Below are 16945 nucleotides of genomic sequence, written 5' to 3'. Positions count from 1 at the left end.
CTTAAAAAATCTTTCCTATTTCCTAAATATATTCCTATTTTAAAGTGTATGTATTGTACATGTGCGTCAGGTTGGGCTAGTAAAGAGTAAACCAGATTTATTTGTACTGATTTTACGATGGAGGGGAGGGGCGCCATCTTGCAGTTCGCCTCAGGCAGCAGAGAGGCTAGGTTCACCCCTGGTCGGACCGTCCCTGAAGGCTTCTCTGCATAGTCTCTGTACAGCTCTGCTACGGTTAAGCTTCCCTCGGGTTACTTTGCCCCAGACACAAGTTTATTATTTACCAGAGTCAATTACCACTGGGAGAGTAAACTGCCCTTCTGTGCTGCGCTATGTGTAGGTGCCAGGTTACTTTGGTCTGTACTCACTGCTTCTTTGAGGTTCCCTGACCGCTCTGTCCCTGTCCTCAGAGTTTCCACCCACGCCAGGAGCTGCCACATCCTCATGTTTCCTTGGGCACTTTGGTGTACAAGCCTGTTGTATTTTCTTCCTTCTGCTGTGGATGGCTAGGCCCCACTTCAATGGTGTGGAGCTGCTGCTGTGTCCTGGGCCTATAACTCATGTGGACCCCTTGGGCACTCGCACCCTACTGAACTATTCTAGAACTATCCCCTAGCTTACCAAGCAGCAGCCCCACCTACACATTAACCATATGCTTACACTATACACTAGCTAGGAACTACGTGCCTAAAATGCCCCCATCCAGTGGCCAATGTGTGCACTGCTCGTTCCCTATCCAACAATGTTAATTACACATTTAACAGAATACAAAAACAGTATAAAACATATTATACATAATACAATTAGCAGAAATGGTGGAGCAGTACCAGTAAAGAAAACATTTGTAAGACACAGAGTAGTGTAGCAGTACTAGAATTATAGCAAACATATTTACCAATTCCATTACATTCCCCCTTCCTTTTATTATGGTTGTCCCCAACCACTGTAAAATTTATATATATATATATATATATATATATATATATATATATACAGTACATCATACAAAGATCAATACTAAAAACAGCAAAGGGGACTCAGTATAAGTCAAGTCCACAAGTTTTCCTATTTTTCAGAGGGAGATGTTCCACCCCCTTCCTTTGCAAGTTTTACTACTGTACCCTAGAACACCGTTCCTAAAAAAGGTCCTGCTTTTCCAGCAGAACGGACACAATGGTGCAACAAAACAAGTAGAGTCCACAGGCTCCATATAAATGTACACCCGGCTCATAGTCCTCCAGGTCAAAACAAATCTAAAAAAAAACAATGAAAATGTCATGTTTTCCTTTGAGGGGAAAACATCAGGGCTTTTCCCCTACCTTTTAGGATGCAGAACAGTCCTTCCTTAAGCTCTTTAGGTGCAACGGCACAACAAGCCATACAGACAGCAAAACTTTATCTTCAGCGGCTCGTAACTTGTGCCGCTCCACTCCACAGCGGGCTGTGTGCCTGTACTCCAGTAAACGACCCTTCAGCTGCAGGCGTCGTGTCCTCCTGTCCCCTCAATGACAGGAGAGGGGCAAAACCCAGCCATTCATTAACCTGGAAACAGGGGGCCATTTGTGCCTGCTCCAGGCCCACATATAACATAGCCCATGTGGACCCCTTGGGCTCTCCCGCCCTACTGAACTATTCTAGAACTATCCCCTGGCTTACCAAGTAGAAGCCCCACCTACACGTTAACCATATACTTACACTGTACACTAGCTAAGAACTATGTGCAATAAAATGCCCCCATCTAGTGGCCAATGTGTACACTGCACTTACCATATCTAACAATGTTAATTACACATTTAACAGAATACAAAAACAGTATAAAACATATTATACATAATACAATTAGCAGAAATGGTAATACACATAACTGTGTAGCAGTACTAGTAAAGCAAACATTGGTAATACACCGAGTAGTGTAGCAGCACCAGAATTATAGCAAACATATTTACCAATCCCCTTACAACAGAAGCCAGTGAAAACTGGAGTAACTGGAGGAAACCCCCTTCAAACACTGTAAGAACTCACAACTGTTGTCTCCAGCATATGTCTACCTCATTTACCGAGCTTTCGTATTTTTAAGAGAAATGCATGAACATCATCACATATAATATTATGAATGTTACCAAAGAAGTTAAGACCCAGGATCAGGGCTGCCACTAGGAATTTTAGGGCCCCATACAGGCAAAATTTCTGGGTCCCCATGAGGCTCCACACCAGATCCGCCTCCACCCCTCAAACCTTCCACAGTCTCACTGCCCACTCTTGGAAAAACTCAACTTCTGCACCATGCCCTCACCAATCAGATATTAACAGTTCTCATGAAACACCATACCACATTCATAGCCAGCAGCTTTTGTTGTGGCCAAAATATTTTTTAAGCCACCACCACAACAAGGCAGATTCTTTTGGCCGGGCCCTACTCTACTCTAACCTATTAAACATTTCGTAAAATATCCAATACTCTATTTACGTATATTTTTATGTATTTTTCTTTAAGGGAATGAGTCACATAATTTTTTTTAATTACTATTAATACCACGTACAAGGGATAAATACTGTCACAACATGACCAGACCACATATTACCACCACATAGCGAATGAATAATACCACAAACAAGGAATAAATACCGCCATACCATGACCAGACCCCATATTACTACTAGGGTTGAGCGACTTTTATTTTTATAGGATCGGGTCGGGTTTCACGAAACCCGACTTTCTCAAAAGTCGGGTCGAGTGAAATCGGCCGATCCTATAAAAAAGTCGGGGTCGGGGTCGGCCGAAACACGAAACCCAATGCAGTGCAATGGTATACTATGGTTCCCAGGGTCTGAAGGAGAGGAAACTCTCCTTCAGGCCCTGGGATCCATATTAATGTGTAAAATAAAGAATTAAAATAAAAAATATTGATATACTCACCTCTCCGACGCAGCCTGGACCTTACCGCTGGTAACCGGCAGCCTTCTTTGCTTAAAATGAGCACGTTCAGGGCCTTCCATGACGTCACGGCTTGTGATTGGTCGTGGCCGCCCATGTGACCGCCACGCGACCAATCACAAGCCGTGACGTAATTCTCAGGTCCTAAATTCCTAGAATTATTATTATTATATTATTATTATTTTATTTTAATTCTTTATTTTACACTTAAATGTGGATTCCGATACTTATTTCCGCAAACATATCGGAACTCGGTATCGGAATTCCGATACCAGATTCAGAAGATCGCCGACCTCATGGCCGACCCCACACAGGGGTCGGGTTTCACGAAACCCGACTTTGCCAAAAGTCGGCGACTTCTGAAAATGGCCGACTCGTTTCGCTCAACCCTAATTACTACCACATAGTGACCAAATAATACAATACTGATCATTAATTTAAAAAAACACAATACTAAGTGTCATTATACACAGGAGTTCTGTATTTATTGTCAGTGTACAGGTAATACAGTGATCACTAGTGACATAATACACAGGATTTCTGTATATAGTATGTAGTGTACAGATAAAACAGTGATCACCAGTGACATTATACACGGGAGCTCTGTATATAGTGTCAGTGTACAGGCAATACAGGGATCACCAGTGACATTATATGCAGGAGCTCTGTGTATAGGTGTCAGTGTATAGGTAGTACAGTGATCAGCAGTGACGTTATACACAGGAGCTCTGTATATAGTGTCAGTGTACAGGTAATACAGTGATTACCAATGACATTATTCACAGGAGCTCTGTATATAGTGTACAGTGTACAGATAATACATGATCACTGGTGACATTGTACACAGGAGCCCTGTATATAGTGTCAGTGTACAGGTAATACAGGGATCACCGATGACATTACATACAGAAGCTCTGTATATACTGCCATTGTACAGGTAATACAGTGATCACTAGTGACACTATACACAGGAGCTCTGTATATATTATCTGTATACAGGTAATACAGTGATCACCAGTAGCATTATACACAGAAGCTCTGTACATGGTATATAGTGTATAGTGTCAGTGTACATGTAACACACTGACTCACCAGTGATGTCTCTAGCTGTGAAATCCTTCATCTTTGCTTTTCTCCTTCATGCAGATCGCCATCACTTCTTCAAGCCAAGACTCATCTCTGCATAAAATAACAGTTTCCTTTACCCCCCGCTTCAAGAGCACATTCCCCACTTTTTCCTTTCTTCTACACTACACAGCTGAAACCAGATGTGCACCCACCATTTATATATTTATTTAAATAATAATAATATAATACTTAGTTATTATGCAACCCCCCATTCCAAATATAAATTATATTCTACCACTGTGCCCCCACTAACTAAACATAGCCACTTTCCCCACCTAATAAATATATAACTTAATTGGCATCTGTACTCTTTCCATCAATTCATTACCAGTCACTGCATCCCCAACGCCCCAGTCTGTACCTTCCGCTCCCTCCATTCATTATACTTACATGCACCTTCCTCTCCAATTCATTGTCATGTCTTTGCTCTCTCACACTCTCTATTCATTATCAACTGTTCTCCCCATATTCAATCCATCATTTACTCCCCACCATCAAGATTCATCATTATTTGCTCTCCCCACCCCCATCTTCAATGAGGCTAGCTTCACACTAGCATTTGGCAGGGCTGCGGACGAAATCCTTCTCCTCCGAGAAGCCCCGCCCACTGCCACGCCTCTTCCTTCAACTCCGCCTACGTTTACAAGTGTCCTGCGTACTTATCTCTAACATTGTGTATGCAGGCCATGCGGATGTATGCGGATGCCTCCGCATGCGTTGTTTTGAAGCTGCGCTGACCCCAACAAAATCCAACATGTTGCATTTGACGCAGGTCAGCGCAGCCTCAATACGACGCATGCGGAGGCATCCACATACATCTGTATGGCCTGCGTACCCAATGTTAGAGATAGGGAATGCAGGATGCATGCAGACGTAGGCGACGCTGAAGGAAGAGGTGTAGCAGTGGGTGGGGCTTCATGGAGGAAGAACGCTTTCGTCCACAGCCCTCCCGAACACTAGTGTGAAACTAGCCTGAATCATTTGCTCGCCCCACCCCCACTTAAATTCAATTGCTGTCTCCATCTCTCACCCTCAATTAATCATTTGCAGTTCCCCGATCTCCCCTCAATTCATCATTTGCAGACCACCATCCCCCTCACTTCATGATTTGCAGTCCCCCTCCCACCTCTTTTCATGATTTGCAGTCCCCCATCCCCCTCACTTCATCATTTGCAGTCTCACATCCCTCCTCACTTCATCATTTGCAGTCCCCCTCAACCCCAACTTCATAATTTGGAGCCCCCTCCAACTACTTCCTCAATTGCAGTCACCCTGCCCCCATTATATTTGAAGTCCCACTCCCCTCACTTCATCATTTGCAGCCCTCCTTCCCCCACACTTTATCATTTGCAGTCCCCATCCCCCTCGCTTCATCATTTACAGTCCCCCATACCTACTCACTTCATCATTTGCAGTCCCCCATACCCACTCACTTCATCATTTTTGCAGTCCCCCATACCCACTCACTTCATCATTTACAGTCTCCCATGCCCCACTTCTTGATTTCCAGTCCCCATCACTTCATCATTTGCAGTCCCATTACCCCCACTTCATCATGTGCAGTTCCCCTCTCCCCACTGCATCATGTGCAGTCCCCCTCCCCACCACTTCATCATGTACAGTCCCCCCAGACACACTTCATCATGTGCAGTCCCCCACTTCATCATTCCAAGTCCCCTCAGATACACTTCATTATGTGCAGTCGCCCTCCCGCACTTCATCATGTGCAGTCCCCTTCTTTCAACTTCATCATGTGCAGTCCCCCTTCCCCCTACTTCATCATGTACAGTCCCCGTTGCCACTTCATTATGTGCAGTCCCTCTCCCACTACTTCATCATGAGCAGTTCCCCTCCCCCCACTTCATCATGTGCAGTCCCCCTTCCCTCCACTTCATTATGTGCAGTCCCTCTCCCCACCACTTCATCATATGCAGTCCCCCTCCCCCACTTCATCGTGTATAGTCCCCCTTCCCCCCACTTCATCATATGCAGTCCCTCTCCCACCACTTCATCATGTGCAGTCCCCCTCCCCCCACTTCTTCATGTGCAGTCCCCCTTCCGCCCACTTCATTATGTGCAGTCCCTCTCCCCACCACTTTATCATGTGCAGTCCCCCTACCCAATTTCACCATTTCCCATCCCCCTCTTTTCATCATTTGCAGTCTCCACCCCCTCCCCCACTTCAACATTTGTAGTCCCCCACCCCCACCCCCACATGAACATTTGCAGTCCTCTCCCCCCACTTCATGTGCAGTCCCCCTCCCCCACTTCATCATGTGCAGTCCCCCCTACTTCATCATAAGCAGTCCCCTCCAGACACACTTCTTCAAGTGCAGTCCCCCTTCCCTCAACCATTTAATTCATTTTACAAAGAAAAACTAAAATATTTTTAATACTTACCTAACAGGCGATCACCAGCAGGTGCAGCTCTGCTTCTGGCTTCCCCGTGCATGTTGGCACATACACGATGACGTTATCGCGTACGCGCCGTCACCTGACCGGAAGTCCAGAGAAGACAGAGGGAGCTGGAGCTGTGTAGCGATCAAGGTTAAACGGCCGTTCACAGCTTGAAGAATGCTTCCAGGTCCCAGCACTGACGTGTGGACCGCAGCGCACAGCACTTTAGCGCAAAATGGGGCCTGGTGAGAAGAAGCATAAGAGTGGGGCCCCGGGCACCCCTCTGTTCTGCTGCTCACCGGGCCCCATGCAGCAGTAAGGGCAGTAATGCCCTGATGGCGGCCCTGCCCAGGAAGAAAAGATTGCGCAATATTTGGGACATATATGCCATACATTCTTTTACTAAATTTCATGTTATTGGGCTAAACTATTTTTACATTTGACTTTATAAAAATAGTGCACTATTTGCCTTTCATAGCCTCCATGTTACTCTGTCTATTGCTTGCTGCAGAATTAGTTAACAGAGAATCTGTCAGTCGTCCTGCTGTGACGATCTGATGGGGTGTTTGTAACTATTTTATCTGTTACTGAGCTTCTCTGATTTGGCAAAGTTAGGTGTAGACCCATGTGGAAGCTGTGAAGGTTGCCAAATTGATTGACAGTCAGAAACAGGAATAACTAAGAAACAGTTGTACAAACTTTTAAAAAAGTCGAAAGATGACGACTCAAGGACTAAGTCTGACATTTATTAGTGACTGCATGCTGTTAATGCAACAGAAAATGCTGTTTAGGTGCTTGATTATTGGGTTTAAACAGCTGACAAATGGGAGGTAATGGCATTGAGGCTGGTTTATTTTTCATACTTTAAATTGTTTGTCATCTGTGCAGTAGAAAATGTTCATTGTTTCAGTCACTGCCTGATGCACAGGTTCATTGTGTCACCATACTTATATGAATATGGAGATAGTATTGTTCCCTTGTTTCTTTTTTTCAAGGCAAATAAAGCTATTTAGTTTATTGGATATTGTTTTCAACAAATGAGTTAACCATTGACTAGGCTCCACATAGTCACTATTTGTGGTGGTCAAGACACTTGTAGACCAGGTTCAGTTGATCGTATACAAAATCGTCCATTATTCATGCAGAAAAAACATGATTATTTTAATCTGTATTTTCAACTGTATTCAATCTGTGTGCCATCCATATGTTTGTTCTTTAAATCTGTGTGATATGTGATATCTGTATGACATCCTTGTGACGATTTTTAGACCAACAGTTTAATATATAATAGTAGTTTATTGTGTTAATTATTGTAATGGATCTCTGAAAAACAAATGACATAGATAATCACATGCATGTGATCCATTTTTTGTTCACCTATTGACTTCATAATGGGCAAGACTGCAACATGGATCAAAATATTGCATGCTGCAATTTTTTATACATGGACCATTGATTTGTACGTAAGAATGGTAATTTGAGCAAGTACATTGATTTGCATTGGTCAGGGTGCTGTACATATACTATTCTTTTTTGCATATTGACTGCCCACGTATGCTCATCCTACTGAGTGTGCTGTACGTATGCTATTCCTTCTTGCATACGGACTGCCCACAAATGCTCATCGTAACCTCAGACAATACAAATTAGCAAAATATGCCCAAAGTCAACCTGGATCTTTCACTTTTCCTATAAAACCCTATAAAGCCCTAGGGTTCAGCCCTAGCTAACCACATGGGCTGGTACCCAACTCATTACGTCAATGGATCCCCCACTTATAGGGAAAGATACGGGTTACCTGTGGACTTATGTCGCAAATTTGTTTTATCTGTGGTTATACTTATACATTTTATATTGCATCACTTATATCTGATTATCTAGTTTTCATTAGTTTGGTATATTTTTAATTATTTCTAATAAACATTACATTTTAAAGGGGTATTTTTTATGTAAGCTGCAGTTATGGACCTGGCCCCTGTTACTTCTGAACCGAGAGATCTGATTGCCAGAACAAGCCCAAGTAATTAGCTATGATTGACCAAGATACAGAATGCCATGTAATCCCATAGAAATACTAGCTAGTGACAAACTAAACTTTTTTTTCTCTGGCGGTTTGTGGAGATGAAGTGATCATAGTAATATTTTATAGTTTAGAGTAGTTTTTCTCCAATTTCAGGCTAGGAAAGTTAAATGGTTACATTCAACATCCACGTTAGTCTATTGTAGTAAAGAGGTAAGGTAATACAAATAAGATTGCTGGTCTAGGGTAAAAGACTTTCATAGTAACAACCCTGGTGCTAAAATAAAAGCAAAGCCTTAAAAAAGAATTAAAATTCTCCAGAAAATGTAAAAGTTAACATAGAAAAAAAAGGACAACAGTATTAACATGTCCATGTCATAGAAGCTAATGTATTCATAGGATTAAAGCAAACTCTCTTAATCACGACTGTTGCTCTTTTTTTTTGCTCTGCTAGATTTAGAATTTTCTGGGAAATTTTAATTCTTTCCTTGTAGATGTGCTTTTATTTTAGTATAGAGACTTGCAAGAAAATGAGGACCCATGACGTGAGTTGCGAGCTTGCGTATTTTGGCCAAAATATCAACCAATATCTCATATCTATCATATATATTTTACTGCACATTATATTTATTTTTATACATGATGCTACCAGGTCCATCAATGTTGGCCTTGAAACAGTAGCGTAGCTACCGGGGGGGCAGAGGGTGCGGGCGCCCCGGGCCCGGTGCTCTGAGGGGGCCCACCCAGAGCTATGCTACTGTAACCAGCGTCGGACTGGGGTGTCTGGGGCCCACCAGAGGAATGGACTCTAGGGGCCCACCCTACAGCTATATGCAAATATCTGTCATTATAGTGGAGCATCAGCTGTAAAACACCGGCGGCTGCCGCACATCTACCGTGTGCCCCAATAACTGGGATGTATAATTACGGTAGTTTACATTAATGTGGTTCTTGGTAAAACAAGTTATCACTGATCCATGGGCTCCACAGGATAGGTGATCGCTTAGATCCGACCATTAGAAACTGGGGAAGTTTTATCCCTGACAGGACACTTTTATCACTATTTTAAAATGCAGCGGCAGGTGGGATTTCTGACCGCAGCTCCATTCATTCTCTTTGGGGCTTCCAGAAAAAAACAAGAGCAGCCACTGAGGGAATGAATGGATCAGTGATCTAGTCGGACATGCCACTCCAGTCTCATGGGGATAAAAAGTTCCACATTTTGCTGAATGGGTCAAAGCAATCAGACCCCCACCAATCAATATGTTATCACTTATCCTGTGGAGAGGTGATTACTTTTTTCCACAGGAAACCCCTGTAAGTGCAACTCCGCCGCTGTGTACAAAGCATTAAAACTCTAATGGAAATAAAGAATCTTCTCCTAATTAATATCAGAGAGAACAAATGACCACCATACACAACACAATCCACTATACCAAGACCAATATTACCACATACAGGAAGAAATACCACCACACCATGACCAGACCACATAGTGACCGAATAATACTACATACAAGGGACAAATACCACCGCACCATGTCAAAACCACATATTACCACCACTTGGTGACCAAATAGCACATACAAGGGACAAATACCACAACACCATTTCCAGACCACATATTACCACCACATAGTGACTGAATACAACAATACTGATCAGAAATAAAAAAAAACAAAAAAAAACACAATACTATCACCATAAGACTGCTGTCACACTAGCAGTATTTGGTCAGTATTTTACATCAGTATTTGTAAGCCAAAACCAGGAGTGGAACAATTTGAGGAAAAGTATAATAGAAACATGTGCACCACTTCTGCATTTATCACCCACTCCTGGTTTTGGCTTACAAATACTGATGTAAAATACTGACCAAATACTGAATGTGTGACGGCAGCCTAAGTGACATTATACACAGGAGATCTGTACTTAGTATGCAGTGTCTGTGTAGAGGTAATACAGAGATCACTGGTGGTATTATACACAGGAGCTCTGTATATAATGTATAGGTAATACAGTGATCACTGATGACATTATACACAGGAGCTCTGTATATAGTATACAGTGTATAGTGTCAGTGTATAGGTAACACTGACTCACCAGTGACGTCTCTAGGTGAAGTCCTTCATCTTTCATCCAGCACAGACCGCCATCATTTCTTCCAGCCAGGACTCATTTCTGCAGGAAATAACACAGTTATCTCGAGCTCCGCTTGCAGAACACATTACTTAATTTTTCACAACTTCTACATTACACCACATGAAGAAAAAAAGGCGACATAGTGTCACTCTACACAGTAACAGGACCGCCCCCCCAATTAAAACAGTATACTCAAAAAATAAAATAAATACATCACTGCAGTAATAATATCCCTTAATTAGCCCCTATGGTAATAATATTCCCCATCCTGGCCCCGTTTATCTCATTCCTGGCTCCAGCCATATGTTCTCGCATCCTGCCCTCATGAGTATCCATTCTACCCCATATGATCTACCCATCCTGCCCCATCTGTCTCCATCGTATCCATCCTGCCCCATGATCCAATCCTGCCCCATGTCTTTCATTCTGCCCCATGTCTCCAATCATGCCCTGTATCTACATTCTGCCCATGCCTCCAGTCCTGCCCCCAGTGTGTCCAGCAATCTCCCCCAGTGTGTCCAGCATATTACCCCCAGTGTGTCCAGCAACCTGCCCCAGTATGTCCAGCATATTGCCCCAGTGTCCAGCAATCTGCCCCAGTGTGTCCAGCATATTACCCCCGTGTGTCCAACAATCTGCCCCAGTATGTCCAGCACTGCCCCCAGTGTGTCCAGCATTCTGCCCCCAGTGTGTCCAGCATTCTGCCCCCAGTGTGTCCAGCATTCTGCCCCCAGTGTCCAGCACTGCCCCTAGTGTGTCCAGCACTGCCCCTAGTGTGTCCAGCACTGCACCTAGTGTGTCCAGCACTGCCCCTAGTGTGTCCAGCACTGCCCCCAGTGTCCAGCGTTCTGCCCCCAGTGTGTCCAGCGTTCTGCCCCCAGTGTGTCCAGCGTTCTGCCCCCAGTGTGTCTCCAGCATTCTGCCCCCAGTGTGTCTCCAGCATTCTGCCCCAGTGTGTCTCCAGCATTCTGGCTCAGTGTGTCTCCAGCATTCTGGCCCAGTGTGTCTCCAGCATTCTGTCCCAGTGTGTCTCCAGCATTCTGCCCCAGTGTGTCTCCAGCATTCTGCCCCAGTGTGTTTCCAGCATTCTGCCTCAGTGTGTGTCCAGCAATCTGCCCCAGTGTGTCTCCAGCATTCTGCCCCAGTGTGTCTCCAGCATTCTGCCCCAGTGTGTGTCCAGCATTCTGCCCCAGTGTGTCTCCAGCATTCTGCCCCAGTGTGTCTCCAGCAATCTGCCCCAGTGTGTCTCCAGCATTCTGCCCCAGTGTGTCTCCAGCATTCTGCCCCAGTGTGTCTCCAGCATTCTGCCCCAGTGTGTCTCCAGCAATCTGCCCCAGTGTGTCTCCAGCAATCTGCCCCAGTGTGTCTCCAGCATTCTGCCTCAGTGTGTCTCCAGCATTCTGCCCCAGTGTCTCCAGCATTCTGCCCCAGTGTGTGTCCAGCATTCTGCCCCAGTGTGTCTCCAGCATTCTGCCCCAGTGTATGTCCAGCAATCTGCCCCAGTGTGTCTCCAGCATTCTGCCCCAGTGTGTGTCCAGCAATCTGCCCCAGTGTGTCTCCAGCAATCTGCCCCAGTGTGTCTCCAGCATTCTGCCCCAGTGTGTCTCCAGCATTCTGCCCCAGTGTGTCTCCAGCATTCTGCCCCAGTGTGTCTCCAGCATTCTGCCCCAGTGTGTCTCCAGCATTCTGCCCCCCCAGTGTCCCCCACTGCTCCGGGGGCCCCCCCGGCCGCCACCCACCCTCCTTGAAGACGATACTCACCCTGCTGCCTGCTCCAGCGATGGTCTCGGCGTCTGCTCTGCACTGCATCTTCTTCCTGCTTGAGCTTGTGCGGTCATGTGATACTGATTAAAGTCATGAATATGCGCATATTCATGACCTTAATGAAGCGGTACCACGTGACCGCACAAGCAGGAAGAAGATGCAGTGCAGAGCAGACGCCGAGACCATCGCTGGAGCAGGGTGAGTATCGTCTTCAAGGAGGGTGGGTGGGGGGCGGCCGGGGGGGCCCCCGGAGCAGTGGGGGCCCCTGGAGCAGTGGGGGCCCTGCCAGCAGTTGTCAGTGCCTGGGCCCACCGGAGGATCCTCCGGTTCTCCGGTGGGCCAGTCCGAGCCTGACTGTAACTGTATCGGCGTAACTGTAACTGTATACAGTTACATTCTGCGGCAGAGGAGGGAGAATTGATCTCCCTGCTCTGCCGCTATGGGGCCCCTGAGCAGGCGGAAGGGCCCGGTGCCAGCAGTGGGCCCCCCCACCATCATCGGAAGATCAGCTGTACCGGCATTTATCTGATACAGCTGATCGCATTGATGGGAGAAGGAGCGCTGTGCTCCTTCTCCCATCATCCCCCTGTCAGTGTTGGCATCTGACGTCACTGACACTGACAGCGGGCGTGATGACGTCACTGCCCGGTGTCAGGAGATCAGTGGGAGCAGTGCAGGAACCAGGAAGAATTTTATTTTTTTATTTTTTTATGGGTGCTGCTGCCTTATTACAGGGTCTGACTATGGGGGCTGCCTTATTACAGGGTCTGACTATGGGGGTGCTGCCTTATTACAGGGTCTCACTATGGGGGCTGCCTTATTACAGGGTCTGACTATAGGGGTGCTGCCTTATTACAGGGTCTGACTATGGAGGCTGCCTTATTACAGGGTCTGACTATGGGGGCTGCCTTATTACAGGGTCTGACTATGGAGGCTGATTTATTACAGGGTCTGACTATGGGGGCTGCCTTATTACAGGGTCTGACTATGGGGGCTGCCTTATTACAGGGTCTGACTATGGGGGCTGCCTTATTACAGGGTCTGACTATGGGGGTGCTGCCTTATTACAGGGTCTGACTATGGGGGCTGCCTTATTACAGGGTCTGACTACTGCCTTATTACAGGGTCTGCCTATAGGGGTGCTGCCTTATTACAGGGTCTGACTATGGGGGTGTTGCCTTATTACAGGGTCTGCCTATAGGGGTGCTGCCCTATTACAGGGTCTGACTATGGGGGTGCTGCCTTATTATAGGGTCTGACTATGGGGGCTGCCTTATTACAGGGTCTGCCTATAGGGGTGCTGCCTTATACTACAGAGTCTGCCTATGGGGGTACTGCCTCATTGCAGGGTCTGCCTATATGGGGGTGCTGCCTTATACTACAGAGTCTGCCTATGGGGGCTGCCTTATGCTATAGAGTCTGCTTATGGGGAGTGCATTATAATATATTGTGGACTATTTGGTGTATTATGCTACTGTATATGGAGGATATCTAGGGGGCCATCATACAGTATGGAGATTACAGTGAGGGAGTCATCTTACAGTGTTGGAGCCATCAAGCAGTTTGGGGGCTACTAAGGAGTCAGTATACTGTGTGGGTGGTACTATAAAGTGAGGGGGCATTATACTGTGTATAAGAGAGCACCATGCTGTTTATAGGGGAGCTGTACAGGGGGAGACTAGGGACATTTTTAAATGTAAAGTGGGCACTTACTGTTATAGGGGAACTCAGGTTACTGTGACTGTTAAAGGGGCACACAGGGCGATATTACTTTCTAGGGGGCAAAATATGGGCACTGTTTTCTAGGGCACTTGCATTACTATATTATAGAGGGGTGCTTTAGAATTTAGTGGGCACAGCGAACCACACAGCAGGTGCAATAATAGGGACACATACGGCAGCAGCGGCTCAGTATTGGGGTATCAGGTGCAGTAATAGGGACATACGGCAGCAGCAGCTCAGTATTGGGGTATCAGGTGCAGTAATAGGGACACGTACAGCAGCAGCTCAGTATTGGGGTATCAGAGGCAGTAATAGGGACACATATGGCAGCAGCAGCTCAGTAATGAGGTATCAGGTGCAGTAATAGGGACACATGTGGCAGCAGCGGCTCAGTATTGGGGTATCAGCAGGTTGAGGAGTTTGTGCAGGTTGGGAATAGATGGTGATTGGGCTGGAATGTGACAAGTGAAATGTGTCTTTGTTAGTGTTGAGCATTCCGATACCGCAAGTATCGGGTATCGGCCGATACTTGCGGTATCGGAATTCCGATACCGAGATCCGATACTTTTGTGGTATCGGGAATCGGTATCGGATCCATATTACTGTGTAAAATAAAGAATTAAAATAAAAAATATTGATATACTCACCTCTCCGGAGGCCCCTGGACATCACCGCTGGTAACCGGCAGCCTTCTTTGCTTAAAATGAGCGCGTTTATGGCCTTCCATGACGTCACGGCTTCTGATTGGTCGCGTGCCGCTCATGTGACCGCCACACGACCAATCACAAGCCGTGACGTCATTCTCAGGCCCTAAACTCCTCATTCTAGGAATTTAGTTATGGGGTAACAGTGTGCGAGACAGGAAGATTCGTTTTCCATGTGGGTCCGATGGGGTTGCCATGGCGATAAATTCACTGTCGGCTGATTCACCGGCGGTAGTAAAAATTTTGCAGCGTTTGGTGCTCTTGGGCTTATCTTTGAATTTGTGGATTGTGGCGGAGGTCAGGTCAACGTCTCTGTTGCTCTTTCTCACTCGCAGGGAGATCGTTTTCGAGAATTGGTACCTCAGGCGGAGTCGACAGGCCGGGAGTGCCCAGCGGAGTTATGGAAGCTTCCTGGCGGGCAGTAGATTATCTGTTTCAGAATTCCTTATCGGCTAGGTCTTGGAGTCAGTATCAGCAGCCATGGGGTATTTGGGAAGAGTGGGGTGTTTCTTTAGGGGCGGGACTACAGGATGAGAGCAGATTATTGTTGTTGATCGGGCACTTTAAAGAGTCGGGTTGGTCCGTGTCTAGACTGAACAAGTTGTTGGCGGGCATTGCATTTGGTTTCAAGGCTCGGGGCCTTAAGGACGTCACAAAGACTTTTTTGGTAGTTCAGACATTGAAGGGATGGAGAAAAGGTTGGGCGGTGAGCGATAAAAGACGCCCGGTATCATACGAGGTATTGTTAATTTTGGGCAATCAGTTAGCTTCGGTTTGTTCATCGCAATGGGAAGTAATTCTTTTTAAGGCGGCCTTCGCATTAGCGTTCTTTGGAGCCTTTCGGTTAGGGGAGTTGGTCAGCCCCTCTAAAAGAACCAAAGGGGGTTTGTTGAGGGAAGACATGGACGTGTATAATGATAGGGTAGTTATTCGGCTTCGATTTTCTAAGACAGACAGTCAAGGTAAAGGCTGTAAAGTGGTGTTATTTAAGGAGGCCGGTTCCCCGTTATGCCCCGTCCTGTGTGTCAATGCTTTCATGGGGATGGGCGGAGGATTGTCCAACCCCCTTTTGGTCCATGAGGACGGTTCCTTTTTATCTCGATTTCAGTTCATAACAGTTTTTAAGAAATGTTTGATCGCAGGAGGAATTTCACCGGGGGATTACAGTGGGCACTCATTCAGGATCAGCGCAATGACGGAAGCTGCCAGGAGTGGCCTGGGCAAGGAGGTGGTAAAAAAGATCGGTCGGTGGTAGTCGAGGAGATTCATTTCCTATATCCACCCGAACTTGTTCTAATGGTTTTATAGTTGAGTTGTTTTTTTCTTATTGTTATGTTATCTATTTCAGGCCGCGAGCACCGGCTGGTGTGGATCATGGGCCACTCTTTTGTCTTTTGGGCGGCTTTGCGGGCCGCAATTCGGCCGGATGGGCGGCAACTGGGGTTCTCAAGAGAGACAGCGATTCTGCGGTGGATCGGGAAATGATATTGAGCCAGCTTTTGCCAGAGTTCAACCAGTTTGTTCGTTTGGATCGAGCTCCGGATGTGGTAGTAATTCATTTGGGTGGCAATGACTTGGGCAAAAGGCCCTGTAGGGAATTGATAAAGGACATAAAGTTCGACATTTTAAGACTTTGGGCGGCGTTTCCGAAGTTGTTAGTTGTCTGGTCAGATATTATCCCGAGGAAGGTGTGGCGAGGTGCTCGCTCAATTGAGGGGATAAATAAGGCCAGAATAAAAGTAAACAGGGCGGTATCTCAGTTCATGGCGCGGAATGGGGCATTGGTAGTGTGTCATGTAAATTTGGAATCCGGAAAGGACGAATATTGGAGGGCAGATGGCGTGCATTTAAATGCAATCGGGGTTGACATGTGGTGTCTCTCTGTTCAGGAAGGAATTGAGACGGGTTTGAAGGTTTGGAGGGACACAAATGTTTGAGGTGTCAAAACATTTTTGTTGGTGGCGGGGGAGGGAGGTCCTCGAAGTTGGTGGAAAGAGGGGAATGGTGGATTCTAAGGGGGGGGACCTCTAGTGGTCCTGGACTCCCCCGGAGTCGATTGCGAGTGTATGTGGTAGATCAGCCCGTGGAGGGGCTGATTAAAGGATTTGGTAATTGGTTGGTTTGGCCGGGTTG

This window comes from Ranitomeya variabilis, chromosome 4 (assembly GCF_051348905.1).
Source record: "Ranitomeya variabilis isolate aRanVar5 chromosome 4, aRanVar5.hap1, whole genome shotgun sequence".
In the NCBI taxonomy this organism is placed as follows: Eukaryota; Metazoa; Chordata; class Amphibia; order Anura; family Dendrobatidae; genus Ranitomeya; species Ranitomeya variabilis.
Note: the sequence above shows the minus strand (reverse complement) of the source record.